The sequence below is a fragment of the Amborella trichopoda genome, chromosome 7 (genome assembly GCF_054954075.1).
Source record: "Amborella trichopoda isolate Santa Cruz 75 chromosome 7, AtrichopodaSantaCruz75HAP2 v2.0, whole genome shotgun sequence".
Taxonomy (NCBI): Eukaryota; Viridiplantae; Streptophyta; class Magnoliopsida; order Amborellales; family Amborellaceae; genus Amborella; species Amborella trichopoda.
In genome coordinates, this window is record NC_142342.1 from 35,044,462 (window position 1) to 35,065,561 (window position 21,100).

Consider the following 21,100-nt stretch of genomic DNA (forward strand, 5'->3'; position numbering starts at 1 on the left):
AAAGGGCAGACAATTTGTGTGCCCTACTTGGGTCACTATATGAGAATGGTGGTTCCTCTAGTGAGAGAGGAGATAAAGCCTCCTGTGTATAAGATATAATTTCCTCTTAGAGAATAGAGTTTTCTATGAAGAGAAATATTGATGGTGTCTCTTGAAGACTCCTACAGAGTGAGAGATTGGTTTCTTTTAGAGAAATGGTTCCCATAGATATTTTGATTTGTTTTTCCTTTTAGTTGGAGAGAAAGTTAGTTTCTCACTGCTCTCGCGTCTCTATCTAGTGTTGTTGGTAATGGTAAACAGAAGTAAAGAGAAAGACAGGACTGTAGTCTAAAACGGTTTGCTCGACTGTATTTTTGTCGAGGCTTGTTCCAAAATCTTTAATGTACCTTTTATTGGTACAGTGGATTTCAGTTTGCCATGCTCGTAGATGTAGCCCTTTTGGGTGAACAATGTAAATCTTTGTGTTCTTGCTGTATGTGTTTCATGCGTTATTTCTCATACATTATTTGCTTACAATTAACCCGTTGGGTTTTGAGCTTCCACGTATAACGAGTAGTATCAGAGCACAACAAATGGTATCCAAGCATAGTTTGGGGTTTTCGGTATGGCAGTAAAGGATGAATTAATCAGTCTAGTTTGGGGTTTTCGGTATGGCAGTAAAGGATGAATTAATAAGAGTCTAGTTTGGGGTTTTCGGTATGGCAGTAAAGGATGAATTAATTAGAGTCTAGTTTGGGGTTTTCGGTATAGCGGTAAAGGCTTCGGTATATGGGATGAAAGTATAGAGAATTTGCGTACCCTATTTGGGTCACCATATGATAATGATGGTTGCTCTAGTGAGAGAGGGAGATAGAGGCCCTTGTCCATAAGATGCAGTTTCATTTTAGAGAAGAGAGCTTCATATGAAGAGAAATAGTGATGGTGCCTCCGGAAGACTCTTGCAGATTGAGATGTTGGTTTCTTGTATGAAGAGAAGAGAAACATTGATGGTGCCTCTTGAAAACTCATGCAGAATGAGAGGAAGCGATTCCCATAAAGATTTTGGGTTATTTTCTCTTTTAGTTAGAGAGAAAGCCAGTTTCTTTTACTCTCGCATCTCTATCTGGTATTGTCGGTAATGGCTGCTAGAAGTAAGAGAAAGAAAGGAAAACAGTCTAAAAGCATTTGCTCGATTGTGTTTTTGTCGAGGCTTGGTTCAAAATCTTTAATGTAACTTTTATTGGTATAGTGGATTTCAGTTTGCCATGCTCGTGGATGCAACCCTTTTGGGTGGACCACGTAAATCTATGTGCTCCTGTTGTATATGTTTCATGCTTTATTTCTCATACTTTATTTGATAAATATTAACCCGTCGAGTTACGATCTTCCTCGTATAACGAGTGGTATCAGAGCACAACAAATGGTATCAGAGCCTGGTTTGGGGTTTTTGGTTTGGCAGTAAAGGATGCATTCATCAAAGCCTGGTTTGGAGTTTTTGGTATAGTGGTAAATGTTTCGAATGCAACGTTCGAGGTAGAGAAATTTGATGTAAATATTATTTTTCAGTAATAATGATGAATAAATTTATTTGGCAAAAGATGAAGAATTTATGACGTTATCCAATACATGTTGGCCTGGTGAGTAGGTGATTTTGATACCAAGGTGGACATTGTTGGATTTAGTGCCATCCAAAATCACTCACATAAGGAAATCTTTGTGGGATTAAAATATTCTCAAGTAGGATTGAGATATTCCCAAATTATATGGGATTGAGATATTTCCATATTATGTGGAATTGGGATTGATATTTGACAAATTTACTGAATGAAATAAGAATCCAAAAAGATTAGGACTCTTGGATGGATATATCTCTTGGTCTTTTGAGATATATGTATGATCTATAGGAAGTTTCCTATTTAGTATGCACTCTTAATCTTATATATATGGGATGAAAGTGCAGAGACTTTGTATGCCCTATTTGGGTCAACATATGAGAATGGTGGTCTCTCTAGATAGAAAGATATAAAGGCTCTGTGCATAAGATGCAATTTTCTCTTAGGGAAGATAATTTCCTATGAAAAGAAACATTGATGGTGCCTCCTGAAGACTCTTTTAGATTGAGAGGTTAGTTTCTTGTAGAGAATCCGTTGTCATAGACATTTTGAATTGTTTTCTCTTTTAGTTAGAGAGAAAGTCAATTTTTCATTGCTCTCGCTTCTCTATCTAGTGTTGTCGGTAATAGTTGTGAGAAGTAAAGAAAAAGAAGTGAAAGTAGTTTAATAGGGTTTGCTCGACTATACTTTTTCGAGGTTTGTTCCAAAATATTTGATGTAACCTTCATTGGTATAGTGGATATAGCCCTTTTGGGATGGACCACCTAAATCTTTGTATTCTTGTTGTATATGTTTCATGATTTATTTCTCATAATTTATTTGTAAAAAATTAGCCCGTCGGGTTTCGAGCTTCTGCGCATAACAACTGGTATCAGAGCACAACAGTTTGTAAACACTTGTCTAGACAAGCTCTGGTGTTCAAAATCTTAGTGGCATTTTTTACATCATAATTAAGAGTTAAAAGGAAGGATAATGAGCAAGCAAAAGCTTATTATTTTTCTTTGCTTTTCCTTTATTTTATTTTTAGTGTTAAATTTCACAGCAAATCATTTGCTTGATAGAGAATATTCAAGAAGGCATAGGCCCTTAATTATATTGATTTTTGAAAAACAAAAATAAAATAAACCAGAATGGAGCGAGATACGGACGGAGAGAGAGAAAACGTTAAGAATGTCCCAAAAATATGAATAAGAAACAAAATTCAAAAAACAATTTTCTCTCTCTCTGGAATTTCTCTCTACTACCTAGGTACCGAACTTATTATATCCCACTCTCTCCATTAGCTCACTTTCTCAATAAAGAATGTAAATCAAAACATCATCTCTCTCTCCCTCACTCCAATCTCTCTTTACTATCTATCTCTCTCTCAACTAACATCTGTTTTTCTAGAACTGATTTTATGCTTTCTTTTTCTAAAAAAATTGATTTGCATAAACCAGGAAACAATTAGAAACCAGATTTAATTAGAATTTTAGTTTCTCGATCTATCTCTCAGCTCTCTCTCTCTCTCTCTCTACATATATATATATATATATATATATATATATATATGCAGCCCCCAACTCTCGATATATGTGGTTTCATCCCATATATATAAGATTAGGTCCCCACATTGCATGAGAAACATTAAAAAACATATTACAAACAATTTTTTTTTTTTATGATTTTATATTATTCTTTTCGAATTTTTTTAAAATACCCGGTCAGATCATCAAAATCGGCCAAAACTAAAACGACAATTCCAATCGTGCCATATGATTATGATTTGAACTGCCAATTTTTACAAACACTAGAGTCGACAATGTTAGACTAGAGGAGAAGATCAACTCATCTTTAGCCTCTTTTGTTAAACTTGAACAGTGAAAGGGTCACTAGTAGATCGTTATCATGGTATACTTAAACCATTGCATACTAGAGAACATGCAAAATGGAATCCTATAATAGGTATATGGAAGACATTAAAACAGCTTTTTCATCATGTCGAGAAAAGATGACTCCTTATTCTAGAATCCTCAATCACAAGGCACATTTTCAACATTAATCCATATATTGATTAATTTCTAGCTCTAGGCCCAAGAGATGTTGTACTTCCAATGGAAATGGTTCTGAGCATTAATCACCTAAAAATCAGGGGAGTGACTCATCAAAATATATATACTATGTCTAAGAATGCATGTGAATTAGTGATCATAAGGAAATCTTGGAATGTAAATATAGAAGGGAAAATTATAGATAAATCCTCAAAATCAACCCTCTACGCATCATATCCCTCAATATTTTTTATAACTTATCTTAAGCCCCAATACTATTTTTTTTTGTATTTACGTCCTAGTCAAATAGTCAATGAATTTTGAGACAAAATTGCCTTTCTCTCTCTCTCTCTCTTCTCTTTTTCATTTTCTCTACCTTTCACTCTCTCTCCTCTCTCCTTTTTCTCTCTTTATCCCACAGATGAGGACCCAACCAAAAAATATTTCCGGCAAGAAAATCTATAAGCCCAGGATTTTTCCTCTAATTTTTGGGACCCACTAGAAAACAAAACGGGGCTGCCGGATGGTGGCCACCTGAAGAACAAAATTGAGAGAACCTCCATGGATGGAGGCCATGGTTGCCACAAAAACCCATGAAGCCGAAGAATAGCTGCACTCAACCGTTGTCAAAACATTTCCAGGGCAAAGGAAAAGGCCACGAGCTTAGACTTCGCAAAGGCATAAAACCCAAATCCCTACGATTTCCATGAGAAGAGAGAGAGAGAGATAAGCAAATGTCGCAAAGAGTGCTACTTCTTGTTGAGGGCTTTTTTTTATTAAAACACAATTTTTTATTATAGAGAGCTGCCTCATATTCCATCGCCTTGGGTAGTGGTGTTCTGCAATTATCACATGGGGCTGGCCATTGGGCACACATTTTCATTTGTTCCATCAAACTTTTTTTTTTTGTCAAAACAAAAAGAGAGCGTGAGATAGATTGAGCGGCAAAAATTGGGAGCAGAAGAAAAGAGGGTAGAGAGAGGGGTAGAGAGAGAGATGATGTGTAGAGACAGTGAGGTCAGGTAGAGAAAGAATGAGTGGCGATGGGTAGTGAGAGAAAGAGAGCGATAGAGGGCAGGTTGAGAGAGTGAGAGAGGGTGGGTAGAGAGGGCTAGAGAGAGAGTGAGGGAGGTGGGTAGAGAGAAAGAGAGAGGGTGGGTGGAGACAGGTAGAGAGGAAGTAAGAGAGGGCGAATAGAGAGATAGTGAGAGCAAGTGTGTCACATAACGCTTGTAGGCGTTGGGAAGACTTTTCCATATATATCTATATATATATATATATATATATAGTACTGATCCTATAAGACCTCTCCCGCCCATGTGTATAGGACTCCAAAGGATCACTATTAACAGGAAGTGTCTTCCTGGAAGTGTAGAACTTCTTAATACTGTTTAAGTTTCGTGTTTGATAAAAAATTAAACTTCAAACAAAACTTCAAGGAACTATTCCAGTTCCAATCTTGCTTTAAAAAAAGCATTCCAACCCAAGGGTTAGAACTTAAACTTGGAACTTTTTTTTTGTATGAACACCCCCCCCTCTTTCCCCACCACATATAAAATGTTCATATTTTATTATATATTATATTTTATTTATATAACTGATATTTATAATATTATAAAAAATATATATACAATATATTATATATTATATTATTTTATATAAATATATATGTTATAAAAAAATAAACAAAAGGTACAATATCATGTTATATATATATATATGATAATATTATTTTATGTATATTATATAATAAAAATAAATATTAATAAAATAATTCACAATATAATATATCTTATATAATATATATATCAATAAAATAAATATAGAATACACTCTATTATATTTTACATTACATTATATATGATATATGCCAATATTTTTTTGCATAATATATAATATAAATTTTTGTATAATATATAATATATTCTATTAAATATCATATTTTATTTATATAATAAATATTTATAATATTATATAATAAAAATATATATTAATAGAATAAATATAAAATGCAATGTATAATATACTATATTATTTTATATAAATATATATTATATAATAAAATAAATAAAAAATACGTTATTATGTTATATATATTATACATTTATGTAATATAATATATGTTATATATTATATAATAAAATAAATATAAAATACACTATATTATATATTATACTATGTTATATAAATAAAAAATACATTATTATGCTATATATATATTATATATTTATGTAATATAATATATAATATATATTATGTAATAAAATAAATATAAAATACACATAAATATTATATATTTATATTTAAGTTATTTTCAATGTAAATATAAATTTAAGATATTTACCATATATCTCTGGAGTTATCAAACACAGATACTATGAACTTCTTTACTTCCCAAGGAGGTTATCAAACACAGAAACCATAAACTTCTAAAGTAACTTCTAACTTACAGTTCTTAAGGAACTTCCAACTTACAGCTCATGAACTTGCTTCCAGTTATTAAACCGGCTCTAAATGTTGGTACGGATCTATAGGAAAGTTATCATATGGGTATGGGACTTGACTTTTCTATAGATCTGTGCCAAATTTAATGGTGATCCTTTGGGGTCCTACATACATAAGAAGGGGAGGGTCTTATAGGATCATTTTTCATATATATATATATATATATATATATATATATATATATATATATATAAGAAAAGCTGGGATTAGCCCAATAGCTCATGTGAACATATGAACCCCACGGCTCAGATTGAATCTAGGCAGATTTGACGGTCAATACCTAATTTCGTGTTTCAATTTTAATTTTTCTTTCTACAAATCCACAGCACTAAAACTTTTAGGCTTGTGTTTTTCTCATCAAGACGCACCTAATAAAAATATATAAAAAAATGATTCTTGAAAACAATTACAAAATACCCCTTAAAATTTTTCGGGGTATTTGGTCAATTTATTTCATGTAAAATATTTTTTCTGATAATTTTCGAAGATTCAAATTTTTGTGATGGATACACTCCTAAAATTTCAAATGATTGGAATTTGTAGAAAAAAATTAGAATTCAAACACTACCAGACATCCGTGATTGTCAGATCGGCCCATATTCAATCTGGGCCATTGGGCTCATATGATTATATGAGCTAGTGGGTTAATCCCAGCTTTTTCCATATATATATATATATATATATATATATATATATATATATATATGGAAAGAGCTAATAAAACACTTAACAGGTATAATGAATAGTAATATAGGTGGAAGCCCAGTCACTAGATCTTCATTGCGTGGTTCAATATACGTATGATTTATTTAATTTTGATATATTGTTTTATAAATCTGATTAAGATAAAATTTTGGGTGTTTGTACCTAACACTATATATATTTTGGGTATATATATAGGGTTTGTTTAAAAAATTATTTTAATAAGTAACTTTACCATTAAGCAAGGGAAAATTTTAAATTTTTATAAAAATACAAAGGAATTTTGAAAATTAATGTTCTCGAGTTTTATATGTAGAGTGCCCTTGTCTTTTAGTAAAAAATTTAACCGTTACCCTTTATGGAGTTGACAAAAGTACCCCTTGTCATGTAGTAATATTTACAAAATTATACTTACTTAATGATGAAGATATCACAAAGGCCTGGAATGAAATTTTAGTTGTTTATTCTTAAAAAATAAATGAATCTAATACAAATATAAAAAAAAATAATTAGTAAGAAATAAATTAATCAAAATACTCCTGAAAGATTTTGGGGGTATTTTGGTCAATTTATTTTTTGTCAGTTTATTATTTAAATACTTTTATTAGGTTCATCTTGATGAGAGCAATGGACGTAAAAATTTTGAAGTTATTTGGATTTGTTGAAAAAAAATTAAAATTAAAATACGAAATGAGGTAGTGACCGTCAGATCAGCCTAGATTCAAACTGGACCGTTGGGCTTATATGTTCAAGTGATTTGGATTAGTAAAAGAAATTAAAATTCAAATACTATCAGGCTTCTGTGATCATCACATCCGTCTAAATTAAATATGGGCCATTGAGCTCATTTTCACTTGTGAGCCCACTGGCTCACATGAGTTATATATATATATATATATATATATATATATATATATATATATATATATATATATATATATATATATATATATATACATATATTGGCAAATACAAATAAAAGAAGAAGATAAATATAAAACTGCATTCAATGTTCCATTTGGACAATATGAATGGAACGTAATGCCATTCGGATTAAAATATGCTCCATCAGAATTTCAAAAAATAACGAATGAAGTATTTAACCCATATTATAAATTTATGATAGTATATATTGATGATGTTTTAGTCTTCTAAGATACTATAGAACAACATTTTAAACATATTCATACATTTGTACAAGCAATCAAACATGCAGGTTTAGTAGTATCTGCTAAAAAGATAAATCTTTTTCAAACAAAAATACGATTTTTAGGCCACCATATTCATTATGGTACAATTATACCAATCGAAAGATCTATTCAATTTGCTGATAAATTTCTTGATATCATTTTATACAAAACCGAATTACAAAGATTTTTAGGATGTTTAAATTATATAGTAGACTTTTATGAAAATTTGGCTATAAATGCTAAACCATTATATGAACGGCTTAAAAAGAATCCTCCTAAATGGACAGAGGAACATACTCAAGCTATAAAGAAAATAAAAATTAAAGCTAGAGAATTACCTTGTTTAAATCTAGCTAATCCTAATGCTTTCAAAATAATAGAATGTGATGCTTCTGAATTAGGATTAGGAGGTATTTTAAAACAACGAATAAACTCTAATGAACAATTAGTCTGCTATACTTCGAAAGCTTGGAATTCTACTCAACAAAATTATTCTACCGTGAGAAAAGAAATACTTTCCATAGTTCATTGTGTTACTAAATTTCAAAGTGATATACTTAATACACATTTTTTTATTAGAACAGATTGCAAAGCCGCCACTGATATTCTTACTAAAGATGTGCAAAACCTTGTCTCTAAGCAAATCTTTGCTCGATAGCAGGCGATATTATCATCCTTTGATTTTTCTATCGAACACTTAAAAGGTACTACTAACCATCTTCCTGATTTTCTTACTCGTGAATTTTTGCAGGGAGGGCAACACTGATCATTTTGATCTACCAGCTTTATCTTTTCCACTAACTTTGTTTTATGCAAATATGAATAAAAATAATAATACTTCCACTCTTGAGCAAAGGGGAAATGCCCCTATGGAAACTTCACTGGATATCATCCCAGTAAATATTACCCAGTCACCAATAAGAATAGAACCTGCTTTATCACCCAGTAATAGTCCTATTTCCTATTCCCCAAATATCAATTATCCAGCGGATTCAAGCCAACCTCCAGCTTCTCCTCCAGCCCCAGTTTTCCAAACCTCTACACCAAAGAAACCAACTTTACCCAGCAAAACTCCATATCTTGAAACCTATTTTGTAGCTGATGCAATCATTGAATTCTGACATGTGAATGACAACCCAAATAGTGTTGCTAAGTATTACTTATGCAATAACCTTTGTCCATCTGTAGGTACCAAAACAAGAGAATGGTACGAAATGATTCTGCTAGAAACAGAGTCTATTTCCTTGGAAAATTATAATCAAAAGAATTCGAAAATAGTAGCATATTCAAAATTATAAATAAGGAAAGTATTATCTTTTGAAGATTGGGGATCAGACCCTTCCAAAGCCAAGAGAATATATTCCTCAGATTTCTCAAATAAATACTACAGACATGCTGATTACATAGATGCTTGGCATAAGATACTAACACTTCAAAACCCATATAATTCTCAAACTTGGTTCTTACAGTTTAAAATGCCTATAAACACTCCATTTCCAAATTGGTTTCGCAACTGGTTTCCAACATGGGGGTCTTTAACCCAAATACTTCCTGAACCTCTGCAACTCTCTCAAAACCGTTTTATTGAATTCAATGGGAGTGATCTCAATATAGATTACCACTTATATTTTATTGCTATGTATCAAGTACCATGGATCGTTAAATGGAATTTTGTGATATCCCCAAATAATACAAATAATTTTGAATATATGCCATGTTTAGGCAAATAAATTGCCATAAAATGGTGGGATGTCTTTGTCTACCATAATATTGAACCCGACAATATACAGCTCAAAAGAATCCCATTAGCATATGGCTCTCATTCATACTCCAAACCAAATAGTCTAGCAGAATATATTACCATAATGAAAAAGCAAAATCTCAAAGCCACCAAAGAAGAGCTAGAAAAACAACAACTGAAAATATTTGAAAAAGAGGCAGAAACTGCCAGCACACCAAGTACTCCCAAAATAGAAATACCACTTGATATACCAGACCCATCAGGAAATGGAATGTCCCAGAAACATATCTTGTATTAACCCAATATGGAAACCATATGTATTATGATATGACATAAAGCAAGACAGACAAAGCTGATGTGACCCAAAAGCAAAGATGTGACCAAAAGCAAAGCTGATGTGACCCAAAGCAAAGCTGATGTGACCCAAAACAAAGCTGATGTGACCTAAAGCAAAGTTGATGTGACCCAAAGCAAAGCTGATGTGACCTAAAGTAAAAGCAAAATAGATGTGACCTAGATATGACCCAAATAAAGATGCTCGAGCCACCGACATTTCCACTTGTCTCCACAATCACCCAAAAGATGCTCCAACCATCTCATCAACCGATCTTTTACATCCAAAGCAAGATTCCCGAAAATAAGGATGAATGATCATCTACAACCATGGCCAACCACGTGGCACCCACCTACATCTCTTACTTCTCTATAAAAAGGGGAGGAAGAGAAACATTGGGACACACCTCTCCTCTCAGAGAATAGCCTCGCTTCTCATCTCTCCCCATTTCTCTTCTCCTTTTAAACCATCTATGTGTGACAGTAACGTAAAAGCCTTACCGGATTATTACCCAGACGAGTGGAAACTATTATGCAGTTACTGTATCTGCACTATGTAAGTTTTGTTTTATGAGTCGCTTTGATATTTATAGCTGATGAGTTTGAGTCTGTAACAGTTATTTATTTTCAAGTCTGCTTAAGTTAAGTTTGAGTCGGTAATAGTTTGTTATTTTCAAGTTTACTTCAGTCTGTAACAAGTTTGCTTCAGTTTGCTTCAAGTTTGTAACAGTTTATATATGCAATCTTTAGGAAGGCAAGCATCCAGAATGGAAAATATGTTAAGACCTGTACCTATAAAAGAACCCACAAATGTTTTATTCAAACCACCTCCATCACTTGATAAAGAAAAATTTAATTTTGGAGAAGATAATAAAACCCTAATGGATCAATTAATATCAAAATTATCCAAATTAGAAATTAAAGAGAAAACTTTAAAAATTTAGGACAAAGAAAAAGAGAAAATTTCTACAGAATCCCTAAATCATCTACATTAACCCTACAAGAAGAGACACCCATAATTAATAACACAATAGAAAATATGGAAGAAGCCTTTACGGAAAATAGTCATGAACAAGATAATAATAATATTCAAAGAATAGTATATGGAAAATCATGGAAACCTTTAACAGCTATGCCCTATCATCATAGACCTACCCCTGTTGATATACAATTCGTAGAAGATTTGGTAGCCTAGAATATTTCTTATTCAGGAAGATCAATAGTAAATTGGAATATAGATGGATTATCTGAACAACAAATATTAGACACTATGAAACATATGACCATGTATGCCTCTGCGTGCAAAATGGTAGGCAACCATGATCAAGAGGTCGCCAAAGCCATTATTTGTGGTTTCACAGGATGGCTTCGAGGTTGGTAGGATTTCCACTTACCTGAAAATACAAAACAACAAATTTTGAATAATACTCGCCAATGGACTGTTAAAAATGAAAATAATCAAGACGTCTTATATTCCGAAAGTGACGCTGTTAATACTCTCAATTACACCATCACACTTCATTTTGTGGGGAGTACAACCTTACTTGAAGCCCGATCTGAAGATTTGTTATCTAATTTAAGATGTCCAACCCTATCCCATTATAAATGGTACAAAGATGTTTTCTTTTCCAGACTACTAAGCAGAGAAGATAGCCAGCAGGATCATTGGAAAGAAAAATTTATTGCTGGATTACCATATTTATTTGCAGAAGAGGTAAAGACTAGATTAAAACATAAAAATGGAGGAATAATACCATATTTTGTTTATACATTAGGAGGATTATCTGTAGAAATATGTGCAGAAGGATTAGCCCTATGTACCGACATGAAATTAAAGAAACAATTAGATAAACAAAAAATGACTGGTAAAAAAGAATTAGGAGACTTCTGTGAACAATTTGGATATCATATAGAAAAATCTAGAGATAAACTTCATAAAAAGAAAAGATATAAGACAGAAAGAAAAGAAAAGAAATCTTATAAAAAACATAAGAAAGAAAAATTCATAAAAAGATTCTCTCCAAAATACAAGCACCATAAGGGTAAAAGGAAATTACCTGTATGTTATAAATGCGGAAAAGTTGGCTATTATAAAAGCCAATGTAAAATAAAAAAGAAAATAGATACTATAATCTTAGAAGAATCCATTAGAAATAAACTATATGATATAATACAAATATATGATGATGACTCTTCTGAATCTTCCACTGATACTACAATGGTAGGACAAATAGAAGATGAAGATTATTTCATGTCCTCAAAAGAACAATCTGGATCCGAACAGAATATAGAAAAATGTTCCTGTAATATGCCATCCAAAGAAGATACATTAATATTAGACCTTATAGAAAAAATAAATGATCCAGAAGAAAAAAGAGAAATTATTACCCAATTTATCACATTAACAAAAGCAAAAAATAAACCAATTTCATTACTCAAACCCAGAGGATTACAATTTTGCTAAAATACTCAAACGAATTAATAAAAAAGATATACTTCAAAGAGAACCCACAATATCTGAATTAAAAAAAAAAGTAAATGAAATAAAAACAGAAATAGGACAATTAAAAACTAGAATCAAAATATTAAAATTACGGAATGACATATCAGGAACTGTAACTAATACAGATGAAATCGAATTCGATCAACTAGCAGATCCTAGTGATAAAGAACCAGAAACCTTCAGAACCAAATAAGTTGAAGAAAATATATCGGTAAACTTAGTATATAAAATTATTTCTCAAAAATGGTTTATATTAGTAAAAATTGTCATCGAAGAAGAATATACTTTTCAAACAGTAGCTTTAGTAGATTCAGGTGCAAATTTAAATTGTATTAATGAAGGTTTAGTTCCATCAAAATATTTTGATAAAACTACTCAAATACTTAATACTGCTGATGGTAGTAGAATATTTATTAAATACAAATTATCAAATGCCATGGTATGTAATAATGGGCACTGTTTTCCAACAACTTTTATTATGGTAAAAACTTAAGTTAGGCAGTCATACTTGGAATTCCATTCCTAACCTTACTATATCCCATAACAATTAATAATACAGGAATAGAAACATCTAGAGTAGGACAAACAATTAAGTTTGAATTTTTAGAAAAACCAAAACTTAAATAAATCAATAGAGTCAAAGACAAAATGGATAATAAAGAAAAGTTTCTACGTTCCCTTAAAATAGAAATAAAATATAACAAATAGACGCAGACTTAGAAAACCCTGAGATAATAACAAAAATTAATGATCTTCGGACTCAAATAGAAACAGAAATTTGTAGTAACATTCTTAATGCCTTTTGGACAAGAAAGAAACATATAGTAGGATTACCTTACGAAAAGGGGTTTGATGAATAAAAAATTCCTACCAAGGCTAGACCAGTACAAATGAATACAACCTTATTAGAATTTTGTAAAAAAGAAATTGATGAATTACAAAGCAAAAATCTAATAAGAATAAGTTCATCTCCTTGGAGCTGTGCTGCTTTTTATGTCAATAAAAATGAGGAAAAAAAAAGAGGCGTACCAAGATTAGTAATACATTATAAACCTTTAAATAAAGTTTTACAATGGATTAGGTACCCAATACCAAATAAAAAAGACTTACTAGATAGACTTGCTACTGCTACAATCTTTTCTAAATTTAATTTAAAATCTGGTTATTGGCAAATACAAATAAAAGAAAAAGATAAATATAAAACTGCATTCAATGTTTCATTTGGACAATATGAATGGAACGTAATGCCATTCGGATTAAAAAATGCTCCATCAGATTTTCAAAAAATAATGAATGAAGTTTTTAACCCATATTATAAATTTATGATAGTATATATTGATGAGGTTTTTGTCTTATTAGATACTATAGAACAACATTTTAAACATATTCATACGTTTGTACAAGCAATCAAACATGCAGGTTTAGTAGTATCTGCTAAAAAGATAAATCTTTTCCAAACAAAAATAAGATTTTTAGGCCATCACATTCATTATCGAACAATTATACCAATCGAAAGATCTATTCAATTTGCTGATAAATTTCCTAATATCATTTTAGATAAAACCGAATTACAAAGATTTTTAGGATGTTTAAATTATATAGTAGACTTTTATGAAAATTTGGCTATAGACGGCTTAAAAAGAATCCTCCTAAATGGACAGAGGAACATACTCAAGCTATAAAGAAAATAAAAATTAAAGCTAGAGAATTACCTTGTTTAAATCTAGCTAATCCTAATGCTTTCAAAATAATAGAATGTGATGCTTCTGAATTACGATTAAGAGGTATTTTAAAACAACGAATAAACTCTAATGAACAATTAGTCCGCTATACTTCGAAAGCTTGGAATTCTACTCAACAAAATTATTCTACCGTGAAAAAAGAAATACTTTCCATAGTTCATTGTGTTACTAAATTTCAAAGTAATATACTTAATACACATTTTCTTATTAGAACAGATTGCAAAGCTACCACTGATATTCTTATTAAAGATGTGCAAAACCTTTTCTCTAAGCAAATCTTTGCTCGATGGCATGCGATATTATCATCCTTTGATTTTTCTATTGAACACTTAAAAGGTACTACTAACCATCTTCCTGATTTTTTTACTAGTGAATTTTTGCAGGGAGGGCAACACTGATCATTTTGATCCACCAGCTTTATCTTTTCCACTAACTTTGTTTTATGCAAATATGAATAAAAATAATAATGCTTCCACTCATGAGCAAAAGGGAAAAGCCCCTATGGAAACTTCACTGGATATCATCCCAGTAGATATTACCCAGTCACCAATAAGAATAGAACCTGCTTTATCACCCAGTAATAGTTATATTTCCAACTCCCCAAATATCAATTATCAAACTTATTCAAGCCAACCTTCAGCTTCTCCTTCAGCTCCAGTTTTCCAAACCTCCACACAAAAGAAACCAACTTTACCCAGCAAAACTCCATATCTTGAAACTTATTTTGTAGCTGATGCATTCATAGAATCCAGACATGTGAATGACAACCCAAATAGTGTTGTTAAGCATTACTTATGCAATAACCTTTGTTCATCTGTAGGTACCAAACAAGAGAATGGTACGAAATCATTCTGCTAAAAACAGAGTCTATTTCCTTGGTACATTATAATCAAAAGAATTCGAAAATAGTAGCATATTCAAAATTACAAATAAAGAAAGTATTATCTTTTGAAGATTGGGGATCAAACCCTTCCAAAGCCAAGAGAATATATTCCCCAGATTTCTCAAATAAATACTACAGACATGCGGATTACATAGATGCTTGGCATAAGATACTGACACTTCAAAACCCATATAATGATCACACTTGGTTCTTACAGTTTAAAATGCCTATAAACACTCCATTTCCAAATTGGTTTCGTAACCGGTTTGCAATATGGGGGTCTTTAACCCAAATACTTCCTTAACCTCTGCGACTCTCTCAAAACCGTTGTATTGAATTCAATGGGAGTGATCTCAATCTAGATTACAACTTATATTTTATTGCTATTTATCAAGTACCATGGATCGTTAAATGGAAGTTTGTGATATCCCCAAATAATACAAATAATTTTGAATATATGCCATGTTTAGGCAAACAAATTGCCATAAAATGGTGGGACGTCTTTGTCTACCATAATATTGAACCAGAAAATATACAGCTCAAAAGAATCCCATTAGCATATGGCTCTCATTCATACTCCAACCCAAATAGTCTAGCAGAATATATTACCATAATGAAAAAGTAAAATCCCAGAGCCACCAAAGAAGAGCTAGAAAAACATCTACTAAAAATATTTGAATAAGAGGCAGAAACTGCCAGCACACCAAGTACTCCCGAAATAGAAATACCACTTGATATACCAGACCCATCAGGACATGGAATGTCCCAAAAACATACTTTGTATTAACCCAATATGGAAACCATATGTATTATGATATGACATAAAGCAAGACAGACAAAGCTGATGTGACCCAAAAGCAAAGATGTGACCCAAAGCAAAGCTGATGTGATCTAAAGCAAAAGCAAAATAGATGTGACCCAGATATGACCCAAATAAAGATGCTCTAGCCACCGACATTTCCACCTGTCTCCACAATCACCCAAAAGATGCTTCAACCATCTCATTAACAGGTCTTTTACAACCAAAGCAAGATTCCCGAAGATAAGGATGAATGATCCTCTACAACCATGGCCAACCACATGGCACCCACCTACATCTCTTACTTCTCTATAAAAAGGGGAGGAAGAGAAACATTGGGACACACCTCTCCTCTCAGAGAAGAGCCTCGCTTCTTATCTCTTATCATTTCTCTCTTTTAAACCATCTATGTGTATTACCCAGACGAGTGGAAACTATTATGCAGTTACTGTATCTGCACTCTGTAAGTTTCGTTTTATAAGTCGCTTTGATAGCTGATGAATTTGAGTCTGTAACAGTTTGTTTATTTTCAAGTTTGCTTAGTTAAGTTTGAATCTGTAACTATTTGTTATAGTCTGTAACAAGTTTGCTTCAGTTTGCTTCAAGTTTGTAACAGTTTACAATTGTTATGATAATACGTGTTGTATGTAGCATAAAGATATATCAAACTACTTATAATACATGGATTACTATTGATATTACTCCTGTATCTCTCATTATTATCATAGTATTAAGTCTCTATTTCGGTTATCTAAGACAGATAGTAAATAATGTTTATTAAATCTGTTAGAATTGTTTTATGGTTAGATCTTGGATAGAATTGTTAGTATAGAATCTTTATTAAATGGATTACTATTGATATTACTCCTGTATCTCTCATTATTATCATAGTATTAAGTCTCTATTTTGGTTATCTAAGACTGATAGTATAGAATCTTTATTAAATCTGTTAGAATTGTTTTATGGTTAGACCTTGGATAGAATTGTTAGTATAGAATCTTTATTAAATCTGTTGACTTATTTTATGGTTAGATCTTGGATAGAATTGGTATCAGAGCCACACCATAGACTTCTTTAAATAGTATCCAAAAAATATTACTACTAAGAGTAATACTTTAGGAGAGAGAAACCTAATTAAATTCCTTCATTAGAGAAAGTTAGTCCGAGAGTTGAGGTTAGAAAGCATCCAGTCAAAAGACTGTTAAGGCCAGGAGAGCCGCTGAGGTCAAAAAGACGTAAGAGATAGCTAAGAACACTCATCCGCAACCTAATAATGAAGAATTTCATTTGGAATCTATCAAATAAATCATTACCCCAAACTAGTAATATTCTAAGGATAAAAAATAAAGAAGAGATAGTAATAGATAGTATTGAAAACCAAATACAGAACTGGAATATACCTAAAGTCCCTATAAGTGATATAATAAGAAAGGATCTTTTAACTTCAAAGTAGGTTATGCTATAAAAACCGTAGAACAAACTTTATCAGTAACAAGTACCCAGGAAGATTTTCAGTTATTAAGTAATAAAATAATACAATCTCATAATGATAAAAGTTACAATTACCTTCATATAGGTTTAATACAAGTAGTCATTAAACCATTAACCAGGTTAGGACTTAATAATTCAATATTGGTATGTTTAAGAGATACTAGACATAATAAGTTTAATGATTCCTTATTAGGCATGGTAGAATCTAGTTTATGTAATGGTCCAGTATACTTTAATTGCTTCCTAAATTATTCTATATCATTAAAAGATCCAAATATCCTTAAGGTATTAACCCTAAACCTGAAAACCCAACGGTTCGATATGATCCCAGGATCTCAGAATTTAGCCATAGTATATAGAATATATTACAAAGTTATGACCACATTATGCCCTAATGTTTTACAACATGATACAAGAGGAATAACAGTACTTTTCCAAACCAATATTGAAAAATCTAATACTATTATACCAAAAACTATAGAATGGTCAGAAATTACTCTACCAGAATCATGGTCAATCTACAATGAAAAATCATCAGTACCAAGCCCCAAGAATAAATAATATTCCAGAAAGAATATTAGAAAATCCTAATGGTAAAATAGAAATCCAATTTACCAACAATAGAAGAAATAACAGTAAAGATGATTCTGAAATAAAATCATCTACAAAACCTAGAATAGAATTACCAAGAAGTTCTACCTCTTCTATAAATCCAAACTTAGAAAGTCTATATAGAACAAGAGAAAATATTATCATTCCACAATATAGGTCCATACAAAAATCTGAACCGGAAATCACTGACTCAGAAATGGATTTTTAAGTCTTAACTCTTACAAAAGAAAAAAGACTTAGCAAACAATTTATAGAACATGATTACTTATCTGAAAAAAACAACGAGATAAGAACTTGGTATAAAAAATATTTTCAACCTAGATTAGTAGAATTATTTCATATAAAGTACAATAAGGCACGAAAAAGAGAACGATATAACAAAGGATTTTTTATTTGGTTAAAAGAAATATGTAGAGAAAGAAAAATACATATTCCTAATTTTGAAATAAATACAATACAAAGTCAATATGCTTCATATGAAACAACTGAAGGAAATATAATGACAATTATTCACCCTCCTGAAAAAAGCATTATTATAAAAGGATCAAAACCAGAATTAAAATTAGAAACAAAGGCTACACCATATAAAATAACTACAGGAGAAATAATACATAAAGCTGAATTAATTCCGCATGTAATAGAATAAAATAATTATACAAATTTATATATGCAATCTTTAGGAAGGCAAGCATCCAGAATTGAAAATATAGGAAGGCAAGCATCCAGAATTGAAAATATGTTAAGACCTATACCTATAAAAGAAACCACAAATGTTTTATTTAAACCACCTCCATCACTTGATAAAGAAAATTTTAATTTTGGAGAAGATAATAAAACCCTAATGGATCAATTAATATCAAAATTATCTAAATTAGAAATTAAAAAAAAAACTTTAAACATTCAGGACAAAGGAAAAGAGAAAATTTCTACAGAAATCCCTGAATCATCTACATTAACCTTACAAGAAGAGACACCAATAATTGTTAACACAATAGAAAATATGGAAGAAGCCTTTACGGAAAATAGTCATGAACAAGATAATAATAGTATTCAAAGAATAGTATATGGAAAATCATGGAAATCTTTAACAGCCAGACCCTATTATCATAGACCTACCCCTGTTGATATACAATTCGAAGAAGATTTGGTAGCCCATAATATTTCTTATTCAGGAAGATCAATCGTAAATTGGAATATAAATGGATTATCTAAACAACAAAGATTAGACACTATGAAACATATGACCATGTATGCCTCTGCGTGCAAAATGGTAGGCAACCATGATCGAGAGGTCGCCAAAGCCATTGTTTGTGGTTTCACAGGATGGCTTCGAGGTTGGTGGGATTTCCACTTACCTGAAAATACAAAACCACAAATTTTGAATAATACTCGCTAATGGATTGTTAAAAATGAAAATAATCAAGACGTTCTATATTTCGAAAGTGATGCTGTTAATACTCTCATTTACACCATCACACTTCATTTTGTGGGGAGTACAGCCTTACTTGAAGCCCGATCTGAAGATTTGTTATCTAATTTAAGATGTCCAACCTTATCCCATTATAAATGGTACAAAGATGTTTTATTTTCCAGACTACTAAGCAGAGAAGATAGCCAGCAGAATCATTGGAAAGAAAAAGTTATTGCTGGATTACCATATTTATTTGCAGAAAAGGTAAAAATTAGATTAAAAAATAAAAATGGAAGAATAATACCATATTCTATTTATACATTAGGAGAATTAACTATAGAAATATGTGTAGAAGGATTAGCCGTATGTACCGACTTGAAATTAAAGAAACAATTAGATAAACAAAAAATGACTGGTAAAAAAGAATTAGGAGACTTCGGTGAACAATTCGGATATCATATAGAAAAATCTAGAGATAAATCTCATAAAAAGAAAAGATAGAAGACTGAAAGAAAATAAAAGAAATCTTATAAAAAACACAAGAAAGATAAATTCATAAAAAGATTCTCTCCAAAATACAAGTACCATAAGGGTAAAAGGAAATTACCTGTATGTTATAAATGCGGAAAAGTTGGCAATTATAAAAGTCAATGCAAAATAAAAAAGAAAATAGAAAATATAATCTTAGAAGAATCCATTAGAAATAAACTATATGATATAATACAAACATACGATGATGATTCTTTTGAATCTTCCACTTATACTACAATGGTAGGACAAATAGAAGATGAAGATTATTTCATGTCCTCAACAGAACAATCTGGATTTGAACAGAATATAGAAGAATGTTCCTGTAATATGTTATCTAAGGAAGATACATTAATATTAGACCTTATAGAAAAAATAAATGATTTAGAGGAAAAGAGAGAAATTATTACCCAATTTATCACATTAACAAAAGCAAAAAATAAGCCAATTCTATTACTAAAACCACCAGAGGATTACAATTTTGCTGAAATACTCAAACGAATTAATAAAAAAGATATACTTCAAAGAGAACCCACAATATCTGAATTAAAAAAAGTAGTAAATGAAATAAAAACAGAAATAGGACAATTAAAAACTAGAATCAAAATATTGGAATTACAGAATGGCATATCAGGAACTGTAACTGATACAAACGAGATCGAATTCAACCAACTAGCAGATCCTAGTGATAAAGAACCAGAATCATTCAGAACCAAAGAAGTTGAAGAAAATATATCAGTAAACTTAGTAAATAAAATTATTTCTCAAAAATGGTTTATATTAGTAAAAATGGTCATCGAAGAGGAATATAATTTTCAAACATTAGCTTTAGTAGATTCAGGTGCAGATTTGAATTGTATTAATGAAGGTTTAGTTCCATTAAAATATTTTGATAAAACTACTTAAATACTTAATACTGCTGATGGTAGTAGATTATTTATTAAATACAAATTATCAAATGCCATGGTATGTAATAATGGACACTGTTTTCCAACACCTTTTATTATGGTAAAAAACTTAAGTCAGGCAGTCATACTT